This window comes from Adiantum capillus-veneris, chromosome 25 (assembly GCF_014529385.1).
Source record: "Adiantum capillus-veneris isolate H3 chromosome 25, ASM1452938v2, whole genome shotgun sequence".
In the NCBI taxonomy this organism is placed as follows: Eukaryota; Viridiplantae; Streptophyta; class Polypodiopsida; order Polypodiales; family Pteridaceae; genus Adiantum; species Adiantum capillus-veneris.
Genome location: NC_140955.1, coordinates 119,529,507 through 119,554,720, shown reverse-complemented (window position 1 = coordinate 119,554,720; position 25,214 = coordinate 119,529,507).

The following is a 25,214-nucleotide window of genomic DNA, read 5'->3' as shown; positions in this document are numbered from 1 at the left end:
AAGACTTTTTCATTTCTCCTCTCCAACATGAGGATGCTATACTAGGGGCACCATGGTTCAATTGCATGGCTGTCAACATGAAGTTCCCTAAAAGACGAATCTACTTCACCTACATGGGAAAATAGATTCTAGTGAGTTTGGTCGTACTATACCACTTGCAAATCCTCCTGCTTTACAGGTGGTATAGTGATGACCATCGAATTGAGCTCCTACCAAGAAGCTCACCGCCTAACAAGCCTCCTTATTGAGTTTCCCAAGCTCAACAAGAGGAGACCATGACGCAAGTACAAGAATTGGTAGGCAAAGGGATGGTGAGGCCTAGCTCCTCTCCCTTTTGTTCTCTAGTCCTTTTAGTGAAAAACAACGATAGTACATACAATATGTATGTGGAGTATTAAGCACTAAACCATATCACTATCAAAAATAGATTTCTTGTGCCTTGGATAGAAGATCTGTTTGATAAGCTACAAGGATCTACCTACTTCAGTATGATTGACCTTCAAAGTGGCTATCCTAAAAGAGGATAGTGGATGAAGATATCCTAAAGACCGTGCTTTGTACAACCTTTGGTCTTTATGAATATCTAGCCATGCCTTTCGGCTTGACCAATGCACCAGCCACATTCAATCGTCTAATGGAGAAAATATTTAGACCATATTGCAAATTCATTGGAGTGTTCTTTGATGAAATCATTATCTACTCCAAGTCCTTGGAGAAACACAAGCAACATCTCCAAGTGATTTTTCGAGCATTGCAGGAGAACAAACTTTTTCTAAACCAAAAGAAAAGCGAATTTTTCCTTCAAGAGATTCAATACTTATGTCATATTATCTCTCAAAATGGTATCTGTATGGATCTATCAAAGTTGAAGGTAATAAAAGCATGGCCTAATCCAAGGAATCTACGTGAGCTAAGAAGCTTTATTGGTATGTGTGCATACTATAGACGCTTCATAGCAAAAAAAATTCAAATAGTAGGATCAGTACATGAATTAACAAAGAAGAACGTTAAGTATTCCTGGACTACTAAGAATCAAAATTCTTTTGACAAGCTCAAAGAGAAGCTTACCTCCCAACCAGTCCTCATGCTTTCGGATCTCTCAAAGCCATTTGAGGTCCAATGTGATGCTTGTGGTGATTGCCTTGGAGCAATCTTGCTTCTAGAAAAGCATGCCATAGCATATGAGAGCCGAAGGCTCAATACGGATGAACAAGTCTTAGGAATTTATGAGAAAGAGAGTTTAGCTATTTTACATGTCCTAGAAACGTGGAAGCACTATCTATTGGGGATTCCATTCATTTTACAAACAAACCATCAAAGTCTCAAGTACTTCATGATGCAAACCAAGCTTTCCGACAGACAAATGAGGTAGGAAAATTTTCTTTTGTAATTTTATTTTCATATTGCTCACATTGCTGGTAAGCACAATCAAGGGCCGATGCACTTTCATGAAAACCAAAAGTTTATGTAGTGTCTATAGCAACTCACAATGATCCAATTCCTGCCCTCCCACTACATGCAAACTTTGAGGAGGCATTCATGACCGGATTCTTTGAGGTAGACTCCTCCATATTTAATCCCATGACCAAAGATCTACCAAGTCGACACATAGCATATCAGAGCACTCTCAGTAATAATCCCTTCAGAGAGCTGGCGACAAAAGTGAAGATCGAGGCAAGGGTGCAAAAGTTCAAGCACCTCACTAGGATGCTAGAAAAGAGATTGTTCAATTACTAGAAGACAATCAAAGACAGCTTGGAGGAGAACGTGCAATGAATAGGAAGGGGGGAATGTTTTGTGGACACAACAGACTGATACGTCAAAGACAAAAATACACCAAACCTCATTGTACTCGCTCATTTTTTCAAAAGATGTGGTGTAATTATGTTAATGAGGATTCTCAATTGTAATATATTATGTCATTCCCTCTTAGCCTCTCTGAGCCTACACACCATGTAAGTGGCCGAATGGCCATGGGAAAGTCCCCCTAGCTCTTAAGTCAAAACCCATAGTTTTTTAAAAAACATACTGATTATCTTGGAAAGAATTGGACATCGACTGTGAGAGCTTCTTGATGCTACAGATTTAATTCACTTTTGTCCTTGTCTAGTAATCAGAATTCGATTTCGACTAGCACATTGTGTTCCTTGTCTCTTACTCTACAATCTAAGTGTAATCTTTTTCACTTCTACTGTGGTTTGCAATGTCTTTTTTGTGAGCTAAATGCATTGATATAAGGTCTTAAATGGTTTTTTTTTTAATGTTTTGACCTTGGAAAAGTGTTTCTATGCTTAAGGGGACCTTTTCGTGTATTTTTGTTTTAGTTTTTTGCTCATTTTTTGTGATGAATTCACATTTATGTACCTCCCCAGATGACTGCAAAAATTGGTAGGATTGTACCTTAGGTGTTGTTATATTTGTCCTTAAGTTTCATGGCATTACGAATTCGTTTCGATGCTGAAAAGGCGTGATAACCTAGAGTGATGGGATCGGACATAGACTGGTTTTTTACTAGGAAGTGGTTGATTTTCTTTTGTCGTAGTATGAACAGCCCTCTGAGTTCACTTTGGCGAGATTTTGACACTCGCATTAACTCTCTGTTCCCCATCCCAAGTCGCTTCCTTGCATATTGACATTATTTAGGTACAAAAAGCTATGTTGCAGACATCCGTCATGGCAACCCACTAACATTATGCATGAAGCTTTCCATCTTCATTGAATCACCTAGGTCACAAGGAGCACAAAGATTGTATTGTACCAAGTCTCTCTTGATGGGAGAACCTATAATACCAAAGCCTATTGGAGGATGGACCGGCTCCACATAAATCCGGTCCTCAACTGTTGGCCAGTTCTCTAAACTCTCTCTCTTGAAAAATTATTGTTCATGCCAAGTTAATTAAGTACTATGTTTAGGTTGCTACCATCAATTAAGTTCACCCTCTATGCTCTCATAATGGTCTCACAAAAATGTTCTCTTTTCTCTCTTAATTCCGCTATTCTCAAAGTTCGTAGGCCATTTCCATTACAAAAGTAGAATCCCCATGGATGACCTGTTCACAAACAACATGATCTAGATAATCTTCAAACTCATCAATGACATCCTCTCCTTCCTCATCTGCATCCATACTTCTTAATAAATCCATCATAACAGTGCAAAGGTTCATCTGGTACCCCCTCTGAAGGGGTACATGCATCAGAAAGGTCTTCTATACTATTATAATCATTTCCTTTAGATTTGGCCAATAAACCATTAATTATGGCATCTTCTTTTGTAATAATAGCATTTGCAAGCATTTTTTTAGTAACAACTATAGACTCATTGGCTCATCCTGTGTTGGCTCCACAATCTTTGAGACTTGATTAGCTATAATAACTTTATCTGTGAAATCATCTTCAGTAAGCCTATCAATTTGCTCGAGTTCACATGATTTCATGGTGCTAAAGATTCCATTAACATCGTGTAAAGGCTCGTCTTCTTCAAGAACTTCTTAAGAACAGCCCATGACAATGTTAGTAGCTTCCGAAACATTTTCTACAAAGTCCATGTCTTCATTGGAACCACTATTGGGAGTAACGTCTATTCGAGCAATCCTTGAAAAATTTTCATCAATTTTTGTTTCAATATTAAATTCATTGTTTACCTTTGCTAGGTTGCTCAAAATATGGTCCTCTAAAATCAAAACTGCTACTTCAAAAATTGTATCTACTTTGGCTTTACTTCTTGCAGAAATGTGTTCCCAAAATTCATCATAGCTAAGGAAGTGCATCTGATCTCCTGATTTCTTTTTCAGCCTTGAATGTATAGGTTCCTTGCAAAATTTCACCATGTGTATCTTGAGGTTGTATAGCCTCACCCTCAAAGACTCTTTCTTCATGTAAAGCATCTACAAAATCCAACTTCTCATACACAACTTCTCATACACAACTTCTCATACACAGCTTTAACTATATCTTCATCGTTAGCTTGTAAGAAGGTAGCATCTTGTAGAAGATACTCAACAATGACAGCTTCTAATTTTCATGTACTCATTCTTGAATATCTGAGTAATTTGGTAGATTCAGACTCTGTTCTTGATAGCTTGCATAATGATCATCCCTTATTTGCATAATAGCTTCTTTGAAACATTCCCAATCATTGTTGCAAGCTTTGATAAGCTCTTGAATTTTCTCCTTCAAATCTAAACTCACTAGATGCTCAAAGGATCTAATCATTAACTCTTTTGGTATCCCTCTTGAATTTGTTTCCAACTCATAGCATTTTAGGTAACCCTCTTAGATCATAAACATCAAAGACTTTCCTCTCTTCATATACCACATCTAATGTTGTATGCAAATCTTCATCCATTCGCTTCTTCGTCTTCATGGCTTCCACTTCAAAGCAAAGATCCTCGGACCAATTGAAGCTTCTTTGAAAAATATAGAACTACCAGATTTTTATCAAATCCTTTGGAAGTTATTGTTTCCATAAGGTTCATCATGTGCTCTAAATTCTCCATCTTTACCTCCCACCCCGGCTCGTTTTGCATCGGGTTCACCACCAAGGATGTCAGGGCATATGTGTTCAAAACGTTGACCGGGAAGGCGCAAGCCTCTGGCTATGAGAGGTGTGAGATAGAGAGAACAACACAGATTGACAATAAACTTTCATTAAAGCCTCCAATACAACTTAATCATCAATAGCCAAGGTGGGCCGTTAACAATGCCATCACTTGGGTTAACTACTAGATTGAGTTTAAGCTCCCTGTGAAGATTAAGCAATCTGTTAATGGCACCATGACTTATCAATAAGATTAACAAAGTTCAAGTTGATGATGGTGATGATTAAGGTTGAATTATCTAAGAAAGACGATGATAACGAACAATGACGATCATAACAAGCCTGATCACTCCCTTGATTCTCCTTTTCTTGCTTCTATAACAATGATATAGCTCCTCTTCATGTCGTTCTTCTTGCTTCAATTGCCCTTCTTTTTGAACTGCTCCACAAGATCTTCAATGCCAAAATCTAAAAAAGAGTGAGATTCCCCAAGAACCCCCCCTATTCTCCTTCTTCTTTTTCTTCTTCTTATTCCTCCTTTCTTTTTCTTCTTCTTTCTTCTTTCTTTTCCTTCTTCTTCTTTCTTTTTCTTCTTCTTCTTTCTTTCCTTGTCTCCTTCTTCTTTCCTCCTCTTTTTCTTCTTCTTCTTCTCCTCTTTTTTCTTTCTTCTTCTTCTGTTTTTCTTTCTCTCTCGACTATGCTCTCCTTTCTCTTCTTCTTTTTCCCTAACTTTGAATGCTATATCACACTCTTAAAAAAAACTAACTTAATCCTAGAGCTTTTGTGGAGGGGCAACGATGGCGCCATCGTTGCCCTCTATTTTTTTCTTTTAACAAAAAATTGTGGTTATTGGGGGCAATCACACGAGCATACCCTTATAGATTCCAACAATGCTTCTCATGCACACCCCTTGGAACTCTTCTCTTCTCTACACGTGCTTGGTACCCTTGTCTCCTCATCATGTCTTTCATGTACGCATGTGGGATTAAGCAGCCTTGCCACATGGAATCATTTTCTCGGCTTGCCCCTCCAAGGTTCCAAAGTCACTAGAACAAGCATAAACTCATTTTTTCCACTGCTTTCAAACCCTGACAAATGGTGCTTGGTAATCCGGTGACCAAGACACAAATTTCTATTGAAACTTCCCATCATCAAATTCAATCCTCTTGGCCTTTGCCGCTTTCCAACCTTCCGAAACCTGCCAACAATTGAAGCAACCAAAACCAAGAAAAGTCATATGGCACCTCACCGTTAATAAGTGACGTTGACTTCAACTCGCATTTCCTTGCAGATGCGGACTCTGGTTGTTGTGCAGTCAATTCCTATCAACTTTATACAGTTCTACCACATTCTAGAACCTAGTCAAAGCCCAAAAGCTCCCCGATGGCACATTGATCGAGGCGACCAACTCGGCACGGGACTATTCCCCAATGAAACTTTATCTGCTACTAACTTGACAACCGTAACACCAAACAACGATCTAAAAAATACCGACATGCTCCATAAGATGAGCACTTCACATCTGTATGTTAAAATGGGCTTTGACCACCTAGCACCACTTGCCCCATCCGTCTCACATATGCAATGTACTCAAACTTAAAGCTGACATAACTTCCTGAGTGTGGTTTCAATTGAGGATCCGTAAAGATAGGAAGGTAGGGCTCTTTGAGCACTACAATTCTAGTCCATAAACTCTCATTTGTGATCACTTCAATCATACGCTTTTTTAGCATCATCAAGACAACTTTTGTCCCTTTAAAGCCACATCTAGCATACATTTAGCATTTAACCTACTTGTTATCAAGCCCTTATTTTTGTTGAATAATCATATAGGCCTCAATTAGGCTTAACCTGCATCCTTTTTCTATTTTTTCCCATAATGGAAGCGTAGCTTAAATGACAACGTATAATGATATGTTTGCTAAGCGCATCAAGGAAGAGATTGATAGATTGAAGAAAGCTAAGTTCATCTACGAGATTAAACACACTGATTGGGTATCTTCAATTGTGGTAGTGCCTAAGAAGAATGGTAAATTTTGAGTGTGTGTCAATTTAAAATAGGTTAATGCATCCACAATAAGGGACAATTTTTCCCTACCTATCAGTGACTATGTTCTAGAATGAGTGGCAGGCAAGCGGGTATATTCCTTCTTGTTAGATGGATTCTTTGTCTATAACCTTCTCTTGCGATCGCGTCTGAAGATCAATATAAGATGGAATTTGCCACAGTATATATGCATATAGAGTCATGCCACTTGGATTGACTAATGCCTCGGCAATATTCTAGAGATTAATGGCACATTCTTTTAAAGACTACTTGAGGATATTCTTGGAAATTTATATGAATGATCTATGTGTACACTCTCTCTTGAGAGTGTACACATAGATCCATGTGTACACAATGATCTATGTGTACACTCTCTCTTGAGAGATGAGCATACAGAACACCTCAAAAAAGTATTCGAGAAGTGGAGGACGTATAGGATCTGCCTTAACCCAAAAAAGTGTGTATTCATGGTTAGACAAGGCAGAATCCTAGGACATTGTCTGAGAGAATGACAAATCTACGGATTTGGATAAGATAAAAGTGATTATAGAAATTCCTAGACCAAACAACACAAAGCAAGAACAGTTCTTTATGAGGCACTGTAGTTATTACAAGAGGTTTATACACATGTATGCAGTCATTACTCAACCCCTGTATAGACTTATAATAGTGTTTGTATGAATAGATGAGTGTGAGGAGTCATTTGAAAAGTTGAAGAGAGCACTCATATCCTCTCTAGTATTAAAAGCACTAGATTGGGAAATTATCTTTCATGTTCATATTGATGCTTTGACATTTGTTATAGGATGCATCTTGGATTAGCCAAGAGAAGGTCGAATATGGATTTCCCAGTCTGTTATGCAAGTAGAAAGCTTCACAGTGCTAAAAAGAACCACACTACCACTAACAGAGAAGGGCTAGGAATAATATATGATTTTAAGAAATTTCAACATTATCTCCTTGCAAATAATTTTGTGTTTTTCAATGATCATCAAGCCCTCTTATACCTTGTAAACAAACCATGCAATACCGGAAGAATTGTATGATGGTTTATCATATTGATGGAATTTCATTTTATAGTAGTGGTTAAAAAGGGAAAGACACATCTTTGAGCAAATCATCTTTCCAGATTGACAAATGGAGAAGCTCCAAAAGAGGTAGAGGATGATATCCCTGGTGCATATCTTTTCAATGTTGAAAGTGGTCTCAAGAGATAGTCAGTTTACTATCCTCCTATGGAGGAGATAGATTTTGATAAGATTGAGCAAGAATTTAAACGACAAACGGTTAAGCAATCCAAGAATATTCAATTAATTGGTAGATGTTTGTATCATTTAGGCTCAGGAAACATTTTACAACTATGCATAAGTCTAGAAGAGTAAAATTGATATCTTTTAGAAGCACATGTTTAGGGCTTGGCATTTCATTGCTTGTAAACAAAAACATATCAGCGCTTGAAACAATTAGGAGTTTATTGGCCAAATATGGATGTTGATGTTCATGAGTATGTTACTAACTGTGCTACATGCAGATCTAAACCCCCAATAGAAAATGCAATGCTGTTTCAGATAACAATTACACTACAATGGAGTCAATATATAATTGACTACCTAACAACGAGAGCGTTTCTTGAAAACACCTCTAGAGCACCTCAAAGGGCCATAGAAATAGAGGCTTGAGACCTCATATTGATTGAAAATAAATTAAAAAGCATGTATTTGTCAATCTTAGAGTAGGCATGTATATTTATCAATCTACAACAAAAAGCATATATTTTTCTCAATTTTAGATCATGTACATGGTTGAATAAGCAGAGGCCATTTCTCAAGGGATGAGACAACAAAATTTGTCTTAACCACTGGAATATGGTGCACATTACATATGGACACTGAAGAATATGTTAAAAGATGTTATGCCTGTTAGCGTACCAAAGTGAAAATAAAGAGGGATGAGATGCCTTTAAGGCCAATGATGGGAGCCAAGCCATTTTCTAAGTGGGGTATAAGCTTTGTAGGGCCAATTTCACCTCTCACTTATAAAACTCACGCCCAACATACCATTGTTTCTACGGACTATTTCACTAAATGGGCTCAAGCTAAAGCCACACAAAAAGATGATGCAAGGACCACTCCATAGTTTCTATATGAAAATGTCTTTGTTAGATATGGTATAGCAGCAAAATTTGTCAGAAAAGTGATCGTGGCACACATTTTATTAATAAAGCTATCTTTTGGATAAATTCATGGTAATTCACAAAAAGTCTTCTCTATACCATCCACTTTGTACTGGACAAGTTGAAGCTAAAAATATAACCTTAATTATGCATTGTATGAGTAAAATAGTATCTGATTCAAGGACATATTGGGATCAAAAGTTACACTCTACATTGTGGGCTTATAGGATAGCTTATAAGACATCTATTGGAACAACACCATATAACATGGTGTTTGGTCTTAACACTATCTTGCCCATGGAGTTTTTAATCCCAACTCTAAGGGTAGCTAAGCAGCTAGAATGGACATATGCCATGAAATTTCTTTGAAACTAGATGACTTTGAAAAGATAGATGAGCTATGCTTGAAAGACGTAGCTTCTATCTACGCTCATAAAAGGAGGCAAAAGGAGTTTTTTGATAAGCATGTATGCTCAAAAGAATATAAAACAGGCGTTTATTTCCTGGCTTATACTTTAAACCAACATGCCAAGAAACTCAAAAAGTGAGGGATGGGACCCTTCAAAGATCTATCACCAAGTGGGCTTGTCAAGCTTGCCATATTAGATGGTGAAGAAATGCCCAATTATATTAGTGGATATAGGCTTAAAAAGTATCATTTTCCACTAACCCAAGACATGCTTCAAAAAATCCATGAGGAGAAGAAAACAACTCAAGAAAAACAATGAATAATTGAATAAGCTCAAGAGAAAGAGAGAGCTTCTATGACAACGATAACATCATGGACCACCACTACAAATCAATGCAATCAAAGGAATGGAATTTGATGAAGAGGATATGGTGGATCCAACAACCAAATTCAAGGCTGGAAGTAATCAAGTGGAAGAAAATGCATTTCTAGATTCGAGAGCTTGAGGAAATATTATCTCCTACATCTTATACAAGGAGCTTGCACCCGAGGACAAGATTTAACCCACACAAGAGGACATTCAAATCTTTTCAAAGCAATCAATCAAGTCAATGGGATGGATAGTGATACTTGCGCAAATTAACCAACATGTCTATCCACATAAGTTTTATGTGGTAGAAGATAATCTAGTACAACGTGCATTATTGCTCGCTCAGCCATGGCAGAGAAAGTACTGTGTACAAATTGATTGGAGCTTTGATAAAGTCAACATTCAACATGCTAAGGAAAGTCAAGTGGTTCCATTTGCTGCTCAAAAAGCTGACAAACCATCGACAATGGAGTCAAGCAATAAGGGCAAGAAACCCTTCATTACAACAGTTCAATAATGGATACAAAAGAGCAATTCAAAAGAGAAAACTTCCGCATATATCCTACCCAAGGTAGTTACGGCCAAGAAAGAGAAAATGCCAAAGAATATGCTAGGGAAACCCACAAAGAAAAGGCATCCGTCAAGGCCCGCAACAACACATAAGCCAATCTGGATCAAGAGGGATGAATTTTCAAAGTTTAGGTAGACCATGCTCAAAGATACCTCTCAATCGATGTATGGTAAACCCAAGAGATCAACTCCACAGTATATCACAAATTTATGGGTGCCAAAGAAGTTGATTGCAAACCCAAGGTAATCAAGAACAGCTCTAGATTCCAAAGAGACAAGGCAAAGAACTCCCTTCAATACAAACCCCTAAGATCCAACCAACACCAAATCCAAGACAAACAAAACAAAACGTTAAGCAAATTTGGGTACCCAAGAGCTTATGGAAACCTCAAAAGAGTCAACCTCATCTTTGGATTCTTAAACAAAAGACCAAGCATACTACATATTTGGTCTTTGGATCCAAACATGTGTACAACCACATGACACAAGACGAACTAACAATTCAAGAGATCCATTGTCAATTAAACAAAGAGTGGTGCACTTATAATACTTATTATTTCACCGCTCTACTACAGGTAATTCCAACTTAGGAAACCTCGGCATCGAATGCCAATAAGCATATTTATTATACCCTCCTCTCACACAACATTAATGTTTTCAATACATTGACTAAGTATGCATATAGGTTTACAATACATGGCATGCATTAGCACAATGTTGATACACATGCACAATACATTTCCTCATCTAGGAGGAATCCAACTCGGAAGGGGAGAGGCATTGGCAATGAGAACCCACAACAAGTATAAAGAGTGCTAAAAAGGGAATTGTTTTCTATGTTTTTGGGTTTTTCTTTGTGTTTGATTGCGGAATTTTGTGGTGAACGCGAGTACTCATGCCCTTATCGAGCATGATTCTACAGATATTTGATGACAAACGCCAAAAATCAGTCTCTATGTATGTGTACATATGTAAAAATAGAAATTTTCAAACAAAAATGTTGATAAAAAATGGAGCAATCCGACCAAACATATCACAAACAAATGCTTATATTGGTTTATTATGATATTTAAAATTTACTTTGATTTCTTGGTACTTTTAAAATTGATTTGCTATTTTTCTTTAGTTTTTGCAATTTTTAAGAAAAAAGCAGATGAGATAGATGGTGACGGAATGAAAAAAGAAAAAAAATAGGGGTGATTAGAAAGTCAAGGGCTACATATGGTTAAGTCGGGGTGCAATTATGAGAACGTTGCAAAAAGTCCAATCCGACTAGTTTTTGGAGGAATGTTAAAGGGGTATTGCTTAGTAATGATCAATTGGAATATTACTCAGTCGGAATAGTGCTTAGTAGGAGTTTGGTAGGTCAGAATGTGCTTAATCAGATATTTCCTAACTCGGATTATGTGATTCCAAGAACATTTTGTGGGCTGGATAGTTATAACCACTAGTTGGTATTTGTAGGAATACGAGTTATGGGAAAGATGTAAAGAAGTTAGCTATGGTATTTCTTTACGTGTAAGAGTTCTGTCAGAGCATTTTTGTGGTACCTTTTCTAATAAATTTTGAGTATGGTGCTTTTTCTATTCTTAGTTACAATCTTGTGTGGAATCTAGATGCATGTGATATAGAACCCTAACACATTTGAAAATCCTGCTACGCCCGTTTCACTATTGTATCTGATGTACTCACTGTTGTGTTTGATTCATTTCTATGTCTGCATTGGGTGAGTTGGTTTTGTTGTTCCATTGAGGTATAATGTATTTCAAATAGACCAAGATGAGTTTCCGGAGTTTACTACACAAGGGCTCAAACTCAAGCAGGAAACATTGATCCCTTCAACTATGAACAACCTGTAAATGAGGCAGGGGAAGTGACTCTCTCTGAATTCCAACTAGAAGATGAGCAAGGGGAAGGTTATCACTAGAAGGAAGGCATGTGAGGTAGTTGGTAGGAGCTTTATTCCTGACAGCAAGGTCTCACAAGAAGTAGAAGAAGATTTCTATTTGACCCACTACATGCATCTACCAAGCAAAGACCTAGGACAGTAGCACAATCTATCCCAATGGCTCAACAACCTCCTAAAGCAGCTAAATTTAGAGGCAAGTCAAGTAAAGATGTTGATTGTCATGTGGCTCAATTTGAGACCAAGTGGCAAGCAAGTGGATATCTAGCTTTGTACCCTGATAATATTAAGATGCAGCAATTTGCAGTAACTTTTGAAGGGAGAGCTATGAGCTGGTTTAGCCACTATGAAATGCCACATTTTGAAACATATGATTCATTAAGATTAGCATTCTTACAAAAGTTTAGAAAGGAAAAAACTCTAACAGATATCTTGAAGAGAATCAGGGACAACAAACAAAGGACTATGTTGGTAGAAGATTATGCTAAAAAATTTAGAATTTTGGTGGAGAGATTACAGGGAGATGATAGACCCATAGATCATATCTTAGCTGGATATTTTTTGCAAGGTTTGAGGAAGAGTTTGAAGATGATGTGGCTAGTATTGATATTGCATGTGGATTCAACAATTTGGTTATTGCTGCAAACTAGAGTTGAAAAAAGGGTTGGCATGACCAAGATCAGAAGTAAAAACAAAGATATCTTAGATTCAAAAGAAGGGTCTAAAGTTGAGTCAGAATCTAACAGTGATGGTGATTTAGATAGGTCATCATAAAGTGAGGTTGACAAGAAGAGAAACGATAAGAAGGATAAAGAGGAGTATTTGATTAGTTAATTGAAGAAAATTGGATATTGTTAGCAGCTAGACACACCCAATGGAGAATGATTGCTCGACACGATATTATTTTTTGTAATTATTCTTTAATTGAGAAAAACCGTCATTTCAGCTTTGTAAATAGTGGGACTTGCAGAAGCTTTCAGATTGTATCCCATTTTTGACATTTAGATTGAGTGGATGGTTAAATTGGAACATTAGGGTTTGAGATTGTAAGGTATTTATACCTCTTTTGACCTTAATGAAAGAGACCTTTGTCATTTTTAAAAAGTCTCTGTGTGAGTGAGCGTACTCTGTGTACGAGAGAGAGTGAGAGTTTTATCTTGACACTACGCGTGCACCGGTGGTTGGAATCGAGTGCAGAGAAGTGTAGCGTGTTGCCCCCGACGAGAGCTACACGCCAACACTTACATTGCGGGTGTACGATCTAGTTTTGCAAACTCAACCCACGAGCTACATCTGGTGATTCGGTGAGCATACGTTGTCTATTTTCGCATTTCAACATATCTACGCGTTTGCAATGAGAAGAGCTACACATTAGGCACTTTAGTTTTTGGAAGATGACCTACAAATTTCGACCAGACATCCTACATGATTTTGCACCAGGTGTTTAGGGTTGGGGTTGTGGTTCATGGACCTTAGGGAGAGCGACCTATTGATGTTAATAGGGTTTTCTTCAAGTTCTGTGGCATTTTGAGAGCGTTTGATGGGTATTTGGCTCCTGAAAACTTTGTAGGAAATCTCCTCTTATGCACTCCTGAAGGCTGTAGCTTAAACATTGGGTAGAGACCTATGTAGGAAGTAGTCGAGAGTCGGTCGAGTGTAGGTTGACACCCTATGCTTGCTTCCATGCGCCTACGGGTTGAGCTTCGTCCTTAGGTGACAAATCTTTTTAGGTGAGCTCTTGCTGTGCTGACGTCCGTCGCAGCGTATCTACCAACATTGGCACCACTGCCGGGGATGAAAACTCTAGGTAGGTGACCGAAACTAGTCCTTGAGGATAGGGATTCTCTGGCTTTCCAGAGTCTTGTTTACATTTAGATAGGATCAGAGGGTGGAGGACTCTCTAGGTCTTAGGAGGAGTCTAAGGAGCAAGTGTCTAGCCTAGATCCTTCGACTTAGGTAGACTTAGATAGTTTTAGGTATTAGTTGAGCTGTGGTGTAGAGACTAGGAGTTGGAGTGGTAGAGGCGGTGGAAGGAGAGCTTGAGAGTCCGGAGAGGCCAGGAAGAAACCGAGACACCAATATCACAATCTCACATGATGAGTAGGAGTACGGTAAGTAGGACATCATGATTTATGATCTGGAGCACTTCATGCATGTTTTATTTGTTGTTAGGCTCATCACAAGGTTGTAAAAGAAGGAAAAGAGTGTTTGAAAGTTGAAGTGAAGTTCAAAAGTTTCTGTGAGTGTTTCTGAGAGAGCTGCAGAGCATAAGGAGTACTTCTGTCAGAAAACAATTAAATTTTAAGCCAAGAGACATTCTACGCGTAGGGTGTCTACAGGGTGTTCTGGTGGAAACTTTGAAAATATGAGTTGACCAGTGTGTTCAGAAGGTAGTTTTTACCCTATTTTCACATGGAAAGTGGAAGTTTGACCATATCTTGACAGGATAAGGCTAGATAGAAAGAAAATTGCCAGACATCCTACCCAAATTGTGCCAAGGTATTATTTTAAGACCAAAACCATAGGATGGCTGCATGAGCATGATCTGCATGATTTATTGAGTACTTGAGGAAGGTTTCATCTTAATTGGGTGAGGAAATTGGGTTTTAAGTAGACTTTAGCATTTTTGACTAAAAAGGGCTAGGATAGCTAAAATTGGGGTCTTTTGAAATCCAAACTAAAATCTAAGCATAGCAATGGGTTGCTGACATCAAGGGGAAGTTGTGGCTCAAGTTTGGGGTCAAACAGATCATATAGACATCCTACGCGTAGGATGTGTTCTATGTGATTTAGCACTCCAAACCCAACTTTGAGCATACCAAAGTGATAAGCACCTTAAGAGGAGTCTGTGGTTTGAATTTAAAGCCATTTTGAGCAGTTAGACATGCTACGCGTAGGATGTCTACTGCATGATATGGAAGCCAAAAACTGATTGTAGGCATAGCAGGGTGCTGTATAGCTAGAGGCAAGCCTCCTAGTCAATTTTGGTCCAAATTGGAGTTGATTTGACTGGTCAGACCAACATCAGGGTGTTGGAACATATTTTTGATCAATTGACCAGCTTATATGTGTCCAAATCAAAAAGTAAAGACAACTGTGGACTCAACACATCAAGGGGAATCTATAGTGTAAACTCCAGGCAAAACAGAGCAGGAAGACATTCTATGCGTAGGATGTCTACAGGGACTTAGTGAAAAGAAAAGCTGACTGGGGATATAGAGTGATGTGCCAATTGACTTAAGAGTTTTAGAACTTCTTTCAAAAGTGAAATTGGACCTTGTTTGACCTTTTGACGGAGCAAAGACGGAATTAAGACTTTCCCTATAAATCAACCAACATTCGTGGGAAGTACAGTTCTAGATTAACAAACCTAATCAAGAACATTAGAAGTGTATAAAATACAGTAGTGGTTGAGGTTAACCCTCCAGTTATACCAATTGTTACGAAGACCACCTCTAGCGGTTAAATTCTTTGATTCGATTGTGCCGAAATTAAATGCTTGTGTACAGGTATATTCCCTACAAGGCAAGAAGTTGGGCAGAAACTGATCCTTTGCCAGGTGAGTGGTTGGATTTGCGATAAATTGTATTGCTAAGTTTGATGAATCTAAGATCAGGAAGACACATTCTTAGAGATCAAAAGGTCGCAGGTGATCAGGGTAGCTTAGTGTCCACCGATGAGAGTGTAACTCACGTAAGGTTGGATCCATTAGCACCGATCATTGAGGAGGGTAGTGATACTGACACTTCGTCAGATAAGTCCTTCTTCATGATGGGTAGTCAACAGCCAGGAGGTTTCTCCGATGAGGGACCAATGCTAGGAGGAAGCACCTCCCAAAATCCTTTGAATTATTCCAAGTTCACTATAATCTTCTTAGAAGGAACAAACTCGAGGGGCACCCTAGTTTATCCTGACTATCGAGGACGCAAGTGTATTTGTATTGAAGAAAGACCTACTCACAGACTGGAGATGATTCGAGTCTATGATGATGGAAATAGATTACGAGACGAAAAGGGGAACCACTATCAGATAGTTAGTAACCCTGAGGATTACAACAGATATGGAGATAACGTGGCAAAAGGAAAAATAGTTTCGGAAACTCAAGAACTGTCTCCAAACATTGATCAACCTGGAGCTCTTTTTATGTATGATAAGAAAACAACCAGGGTCTCTACCTATAATGAGAATGTGGAAATTTACAAGCATGAGAGCGGGGGAGTAGTCTCTTATTTTTTATGGAAAGAACCCCCCAAACGAATCAAGAAAATACAAGGTTCTTTACTTATTCTCTTATGAAATTGCTATGGGGAAGGATATCATTTTTGTCGATAGGTACAGGCGAGAATACAAACGTATTCTCCTAGAGGAGCTAGAAAAGGCAACAGTTTCAGAGACATCAACATATACCCCCGAAGAAGTGCCAAGGGTCACCTACACCCCTAGCAAATGGACAAATCCATTTTCAGAAGAGTATGACGTGACCTCACATTCTAACCGACAACAGACATTCAACTACCAAAACCAACAAGCAACCCAACCATCATTGCAGGCATGGCTTCGACAAAGTGCAACATTAGAACAAGACCGAAACCGAGATGGTTATCCAGCCGCACGAGGGCTAAGGGATTTACAAGAACCACCACTCTATTCACAGTATCAAGGCGAGAGTAAGCCAAAAACTCAAGGGTCAAAAGAGCCTGGAAGACAACCCATAGAACAAGTACGAAGAGATGAACCATCTCTTGCAAGAACCATTAGAAATTATGGCTTAGGGGCACCTCTGGGAGAAGATCCCTCCCACTACCAAACGCCATAGGAGGTATATCGATTGGGACGAGGAGAACCAATGATGAGATTTGTAGAACCTCGTAGACTTAGACCTTCTCAGGTGCAAAAATGGGTAAACAAGTCGGCGGTCTTGCAAGGAAGGCACCGGGCATCTTGCTGTGAGAGTTTGTGAGCAAGCTCAAAGGTTATGAGAAGGAGCTAAGATGTAGATAACATAGCTTATAGAGCTAAAGAAGAAATGTAGCCAAAGAAGCCGCTCACTTTCCCTTACAAACACACACGTGATGGAGAGAACTCATGAAAGATAGTCAAAACAAAACAAAAGTGAAAACATCGAGATTACGATCATATTGTATCATGGGTAGGATAAAAGGGTTAATGGATGAATTAATGATATTTAATCTTTGTTGTCCAAGTAAGCTACGGATTGCTCTTTGGAACTGTAGCTTTGTGCTTACTATAATGTATATGTTTTGTCTAGCGATTGGGATTAGTTGTGAGTACAAATCCTCTTGATTCATAAAAACATAACCACATTCACATCAAAAGAGAAGTCATAGTCAATAATATGTAGTATGATGGGATCTGGTGAGAGAAGTATTTCGTTGACCTTTCAGGACCAAATAGAAACACTATGCATTGCTGAAAGTGAATCTTTCGACTAATCCAAATGTTGACCCTAATAGATTGCACAGAATGAAAATGAAAGAAATTGCCTCCATGTGGATTATGGTTATTCATCAATGATATACTTAGTATGTTCAAAGATAAAGGTGTGAAAGAAGTGAAAGGAGAAGAAGAAGAGAGTTTTTCTCCCAAGCCCTATTGTTGCCCTTAGGCAATAAGGATACTGCGGGGAGAGAAGTACCGGTAGCAAGGAGATTCTAGAGTTTGTGGAAGGAGAATGAGAACCTTAAGAGAGAGAGATGATTTTGAAAGATGAATATATGGTTACTAACCTTGTGCACATAATTGTTTCCCGCAAGAAGGTTGTGCCCGTTACATTGACAAGATTGCTGATTGAATACCTTCCAATGAAACAATTAGGACACAACAAGAGAGATGAAAGGAGGAGTAAAAATAGAATTAGAGATAGATCTAAGTGTAGTGGTGGTATTAACCATAGATAATGAGAGATGGAGATAGAGTTCGAGACAAGTATTGGACTAGATCTGCAAATGAAAGAAAAACTAGCAACATATATCTTACATGAGAGCAATCGCCACCACCTTCATGGAGAGAGAAGATGAGGCAAGACTTCAACATTTCTTCAAGAGAAAGTGTGGCACTAAGATGAGTGTGTCACTATGGAAATGAGCTATTCTCACTCACTCATAACTTGCCCCAATGAAGAGAAGGTTGCCCTTTTTATAGGTGAGGGAGCCATGTTTTACATAATCACTTGATTAGGCTAGAGAATTAGCCCAAATCAAATGTTCTTTGGATATTTCTTAAAACGGGCAATATTAGAAATTCAGCATTTTTGGTCGTTGAGGCTCCATGTGGGTGCATGATGTATGTGGGCCCCACCTAGGCATCTTCTGTGTGGCTCCAACAGGGGGTCCCAACTTGTGTGTCTTGTCTTTCAAGGCATCTTTGAGGTGTCACATTCACATGCTTGTGTCTTTTATCCTCAAAATATTTTATTTTATGGAAAAAGACCAAGATTACCTCTTTTCACTTTATTCACCTGTTTACCATCTCTTTTTGTAGTGTAATTGTGAGAGGATTTTTCACTGTTTTCCCTGTAACTTTTAACCTGTAACTCGGATTGACATGCTTCAAAAAGAAAAATTGGCCTACAAAAAGAGCTTGACTTGGTTTTGGCCTTTTCTCCATGCCCTTAGGTCAGGATTTTAAAATTGGGATGGTCCAGGAAGCTTTTGATCTTTCTTTTCATAAAGTCTTCTAGTAGCCCCTTCCCTCTTGTATGTATCCAAGAAGGTATGCATTATTGAAGGGTTATATTATTAAATAAATGTGAAAAGAAGAAAATAATTTATATATGGTAGGGTATAGCTGAGATATTAGAAGAAATATACAAATGCTTTTCCCCCATACAAAAAGAGGCACAATCATTGATACTTCTCTTGCATTACTTTCTAATAGTAATGTACATTTATATTACTTCAAAGGTAAATACTAAGGTATGGTAGAAAGCTTTTATTTATGCATATGAGTATTATATGAAGTATACTTATGCATAAAAAAGTCACAAGATAAATCGTTTAATGCTCGTTCCCACTATATACATGCCACAACACGACATCCACCCCCTCTAAACCTGCACATCCTCCGGTATGTGCCACATTGTCTCTTTGTAAGATCAGCCCTCTTGTACATATTCCTTGATTTATTCTTCACTGGATGATTCCAGAGCTTCATGTTCACTTTGATCTTCACCTGTGTTTTGCTCTTTTTCCTCATCAACATCTTTTAGATCATTGTCTCCTCTTCTCTTAAACATTTTGATCCTTTTTCCCGCAATGGGAATCTTTACTTATGTACCATCTAGTTCAAACAAGCTGTAAGTAGCATTTTCATGCACATGAATTACAACATATGGTCCAAACCATCTTTTTGAGAACTTACGCATGACTGTGTGTTGGTTATCAAGGCTACTATCATACACTAAAGCCCAGTCACCTTTGTAAATTGTTTTGCTCCTGAGTCGATGTCGCTTATCAAAGTAGTCCTTGTTTTTCAACCTTGCATTTTTGAGTCGTTCTTTTGCAGCTTCAATGTCTCCAGATCTTCTCTCTGGTTTCCTTATACGCAGTGCAAGGAGATCTTCCCTGCTAAGCCCCTCTTGCCAAGGTAGTACATTCCATGTGGGAATCGTATCTTCAATCGGCATTACTGTCTTTTAACCATACATTAGCTCCACAGGCATGTAGCCAGTTATTGAGCTATGTGTTGTACAGTCAGCCCATAAAGCATATGGTAACAGTTTTGGCCACTCACCAATTCTTCCTTCTTAAGCTTTGGCCAAAGCTTTGATGATACGAGGATGCCCTCTTTCACTCTTTCCATTGCCTTCAGGGTTGTAAGCTGTAGTAAGAGAAAGCTTGATTCCTAATCTAGAAAAGAACTCCCTTGCTTCTTCAGCATCTAGTTCACCTCTATCTGCAGTGATTTTTCCCACACAACCAAGTTAGGTCCTCTCGTGCAAGAACCAAGTATCTCATTTGCCAGAGTCCTAAAGGCATTGTGACTAGATCCACAACCCATTTATAGTTCATGGCTAGTGGATATGTAGGGTGCAATCCATCACGATGTCAGACATTTGAATACATTTGACAAGTTACACACGACTCTACAAACTGAGATACATCTTTATACATACCCTTCCACCATTATTTTTCTTTCAACTTGGAGAAGGTTGCCCACACACCTCTGTGTCCAGCCCATAGACTCTCATGAAAATCTTTCATGAGCTTTACGTCTCTTTTTTACATATAACCTGTTGTGGTGTAGCACCCTTTTGTTTAGGATGCTTCCACAAGTAACCATCCCTCAAAAAGTACCCATATGATATCATGCGTATCCTCTTGAATTCTTGTTCAAACCAATCATCCTGTTTTGTTAGAGTACTCAAGTAGCTTCCAATAAGAAGCCAATCACCTTCATAAAGATCTTTCAAGAACAATTCAAGTGAATAGTCATGCAGACATTGTTACCTTTGACATGAGAGATAGAATAGAACTTTGTGCCTACATCATCTCCCTCATCACTCATTTGTGACTCATCTTCATACCTTGCCCTTGATAGCATATTTTCCATTGTATTGTCTTTACCTACAATGTGCTTAAACTCGGGATTTAAGGACTTAATGTAGGCAATCCACCGCAACATAGCAATGTCTAGTGTTGAGCAGCTTGTAATCATCCCAAGAAGTGGTAGACAATCTGTTTCTACAACCACACATGCACCAATTAGGCACTCTTTCCCATTTTTCAAGGCTGTAACCATACCCCATAGATCTCTCTTTATTTGTGGATAGTCTCTTTGGCGAGCACTTAGTACCTTTGCTCCAAATCTTACCATATACCTGTGTCCTTCTTCGTCATCTTGCCCTATGGCCCATCTAATCCCTGTAGGAGTGGTGTCTACTGTCAGAATTACTGGCCTTTGACACTCATAGTCTACCTTTCTCAAAGTTGGTGCTGACTGGAGAAACTCCTTTAGCTTTTTCATGGATTTTACATGTGCTTCTGTCCATTTAAACTTTTGATTCTTTCTAAGCAACTGATAAAGAGGATCAGCTACATGTGCATAATGTGGAATCCAAATAACATAGAAGACACATGCTCCCAGAAACCTTCTAACCTCAGTGATTCTAGTGCATGTTTCTTTTATTCTTTGGATGGTCTACCTTTGCTGAACAAGGTTTCCTACCATATGGCCCGCACATGTGCCCCACAATGAGCACTTCATTGACACCAAACATAGACTTTTTCCTTGACAATGTAAGATTCACTTCTTCCAACCTAGACAAAATTTTATCACAATCATTTATGTGATTTACCACAAACCTGCGACATCCCTTGAGATCCAAAGCTTCATCTTTGTCACTTTCTTCACATCCTTTGATAGGCAAATCATCAATGAAAGGCATTGTGATTAGAGGAATAAAGTCACGTAAGACCTTATTCATCCCATTCATCATATGTGCAACCGAGTTGGTTGCTCCTTGTGGCAAGGTACACATCCTTACCAAACCCAAAGGTGTCCTCATGGTTGTCAAGTCTCTGCTTTTGATTGCAAGCTGAAATTGATCATACCCTGAGTAGAGATTCCCCATTGAGTAGATTGCCCTCCCTGCAAACGCCTCTACAAACTCATCCACAATTGGATCTGTACCTATATTTCTAATTGTCACCTTGTTCACTGTTTGCATATCTTGGATGAAGCGTAGAGAACCATTCTTCTTTGGAACTGTGAACCACCTGTTTGAGTATGGAGCACAAGAAGGCTCCAAGATTCCCATTTTGATTTTCTCATTCAATAGCTCTACTAACTTTGGCAAATGAGCCTTTGGAACCGGAATAGGCCGCAAATTCCAAGGCACATGAGGTATTGTGAAAATTACCATAGGAGCTACAATAGAAGAATCAACACATCCTCTCTCATGTGGCTCAAATGCAAAAGCCTTACCATGCTTTGAAAGCATTTCTTTGAAGCACTTTGTCTCCTCCTGTGTTAGAAACTCCTCGCAACCAATCTGCAACTCTTGGAAAGACTCCTTTGTGAAGGTATGCCCAATATTTTTAGGATTCCTCAAACTTGGTTGTAAAGAAGCATGCTCAATCTTTTCCCTATTGTTGGGTGGTAAGGGTGAAGCTACTGTTTTCACCTTCTTTGCTACACTCTTGTATTTAGTTTCAACATGGACTTCTGGGCCAACTGTTTGGTTTTCTTTAAAGGCTTCTATTACTTGATACATTTCCATAGAGAAAACTTCCACAACTTCATTTTCAAGATGCAAACTAGACCCCATTATAGTATCAAGCTCACCCATAGTATCTACAAAAGAAACTTGTTCACACAAACCCAAAACATTTTCAATAGGCTCTAGCAACCCACTCTTTTTCATGCCTATTTGTACATTATGAACATATTGCCTCTTACATCTCTTCAAATCTTCAAGTTTTGTAAACCATACTTATCCATTCCTTGTTACCAAGGAGCCCGTTGAAAAAGTTTCACCTATTTTTGGATCAGGCGAGACCCTTTTTCTTTCTGTACCACTGCAATCTCGCTTTACAATGGTACTTGGCCAAAACCCATCATTTCTCTATGATCATGAAACTCTTTGCTCACCTTTTGTAGAGGATGTTCTCTGAGGTTGTCATGATTTCTTTCATGGTTTACACAAAATGTGAGAAATTGGACAGCTCGTTTACCATCTTTGCTACGTATCCTAGCATATGCTGAACCATCATCCATTACCTTTGTTTCCATTCAAACTCCCACAATACAGGGTTGTCTAAGGATGAGATGATATGAAGATGTATCCTGTACAAAGAATTTTTGGTCAATCTTGACATCACCTATTGTCACCTTCACACCTGGACATGCTGCAAACAATTCATCGGATGAACTGTTTGCCACTTTCACCATCCAACCATGATCTATGTCCATCGGCCATTTGCACTTGTTGTAGAGACTCTTTGACATTATGTTTATTTATGAACCATGGTCAATCAAGGCAACAAATGGCTCTTCAAGATCACCTACCTCTCGGGAAGGTCACTTAATAAAAATGTAACCTATCACGTGAGTTTCACAGAAGGGTATTTAAAGTTCTTGAAACTTACAGAAATATCTATACAGAAGGGCATTATTTTTTCAAATTTGAAAAAAACTTACAGATTTTAAAATAAAAGGGTACATTATATTCTTAAAAAAACTCACAGATAAGGGGTTTTACAAACATGTCTTGAACGCACATGATATGGTAGTTTTACACATAATGAACCCCCCGAGACCTACCTTGACCAAAGTTTCTTTAGTAGACCTTGCCCAATGACTTTGTGAATAGTAACTCCTAGGAATAGCTTCAACTTCTTCATCATCATTTGAGAAATTCACTTGCTTCACTCTCCCACTAGATTGGTAGCATACTCCCATAGCTCCATCATCCTCCTTATTTTGCAAATGCATCCCTTGTGTCTTCAAGGTTTCTCCGTCAACCTGTGATGGACGAGAAACCTCAGCAAGAGTTTTCCTCTTTCTCTTGATGATGTCAATGATCTCCTCGTGGAATTCACGCTTTGCAATGCCAAGGACTTCTCCCAGGGTGAACTCAATCTTGCTATTCAAAATCCTTTCCTCCAAGACTTTCTTCAAATCTATAGCAACCTCAATATCACATTGTAGTTTATAAGTTGGGCCTTTCGTCTTACCTTTTGTTGGCTCTTTCTTCTTTCGTGTTGTAGACTCCTCCATGAGTACTTCAGGTGGAGATTCTCCTTGTGTTGGGGTTGTTTGGGAAGGTATTGAGTCACTTCTTCCCCCACTTCTAGAAGCTCTTTTTGATGGTCCTTCATCAGCATTCTCACGCCTGCGCTTTTCTTCTACAATAGCCTCATTTTGTTGGTATTTTGTAATGTAGGCATGCACTGACAATGAGTCCACTGGATCATTCCATCCTGTTTCTAGACGTATGAAATCACCTGCTTCATGTAGAATCTCTTTTGTAAGCTTTCCCTTTTTAGCTAATTGCATGACATTTGGCCAACTTTGACCATGATGGTCATTCACCTCTTCATCACTAACATGCTCAATTTTTACTCCATAAGTAGCTGCCTCAACTGAAGAGCTAGCATGACTAGTTGCCATATCTTCAACTAAGGTTTGCATTCCCTCCTTCTCAAAGTTAGTTCTCAAGGGTAGACCTGTCTCTCTTAAGTGGATTTTACCATCCTTAAAAAAGACAACATCTTTTGACAAAGCATCACTAAAATCACCACAATCCCTTCTTACATGGTCTGTACTATCACACCAAATACATCTACTAACAAACCCTTCTTTGGGCTGTTGTCTTTGCCTAAGAAGTGGCCCTGATGATGTGCCTTTTTCTTCAAGCTTTGCAAGCTTCACCATCAAGTCACGCATTCCCTTCACAAGTTCATCTAGCATAGACTCATCAAACTTAGGAGCTATATAAGTAGGCTTTATCATTTTGCCAGAAGTTGAGGTTGAAGGACTTGTAGTGTTTACTACCATCTTGTCCCTTCTTCTTTGTCGTTTGGCAAGCAACGAGACAGCACCTTCAACTTCATTCCAGTCGGTCTCTTTAGTCCTTACTCAACATCTTTATCTTCAAGAAGAAGCTCCAAATTTTCTTGAAACTCTTTACCTGTGGATTGTAAAAAAAGATATGTCTTCTCTGCATCTAGTGTGGTCCTTTCTGTCCTGGTGAGTTGTGCATAGTGCCGCTCAAATTCCCTAAGTAGCTATGTTATTCATAGTCCTTGCTTTGGCTTGACTACCCATTCTAAGAATGTCCTTTTGGTCACTCTCTCCGAGTCCTCCATGAGCTGCCATTGGTTACATCTCTGCCATTGAGCTGATCCATTCTGTTGACGACCGCTTGTATGGACTTCGTTGCTGAAATCTCCCTTCTTTCAATAGCATGTTGTTTTTGCATGAACATTGCAAATGCTTGAAACATTTGCATTGTTGCTGGGTCAAAATGCATACCCTGTTGCTTAACATGATCACCCATAGTTATCCACAAACTCTCACCCTGGAAAATTCGCGTCGGGTTCACCAAAAATATGTCAAGAAGTCGGCGGTTTTGCCAGGAAGGCACCGGGCCTCTCTCTGTGAGAGTTTGTGAGGAAGCTCAAGGGTTATGAGAAGGAGCTAAGATGTAGATAACATAGCTTCTAGAGCTAAATAAGAAA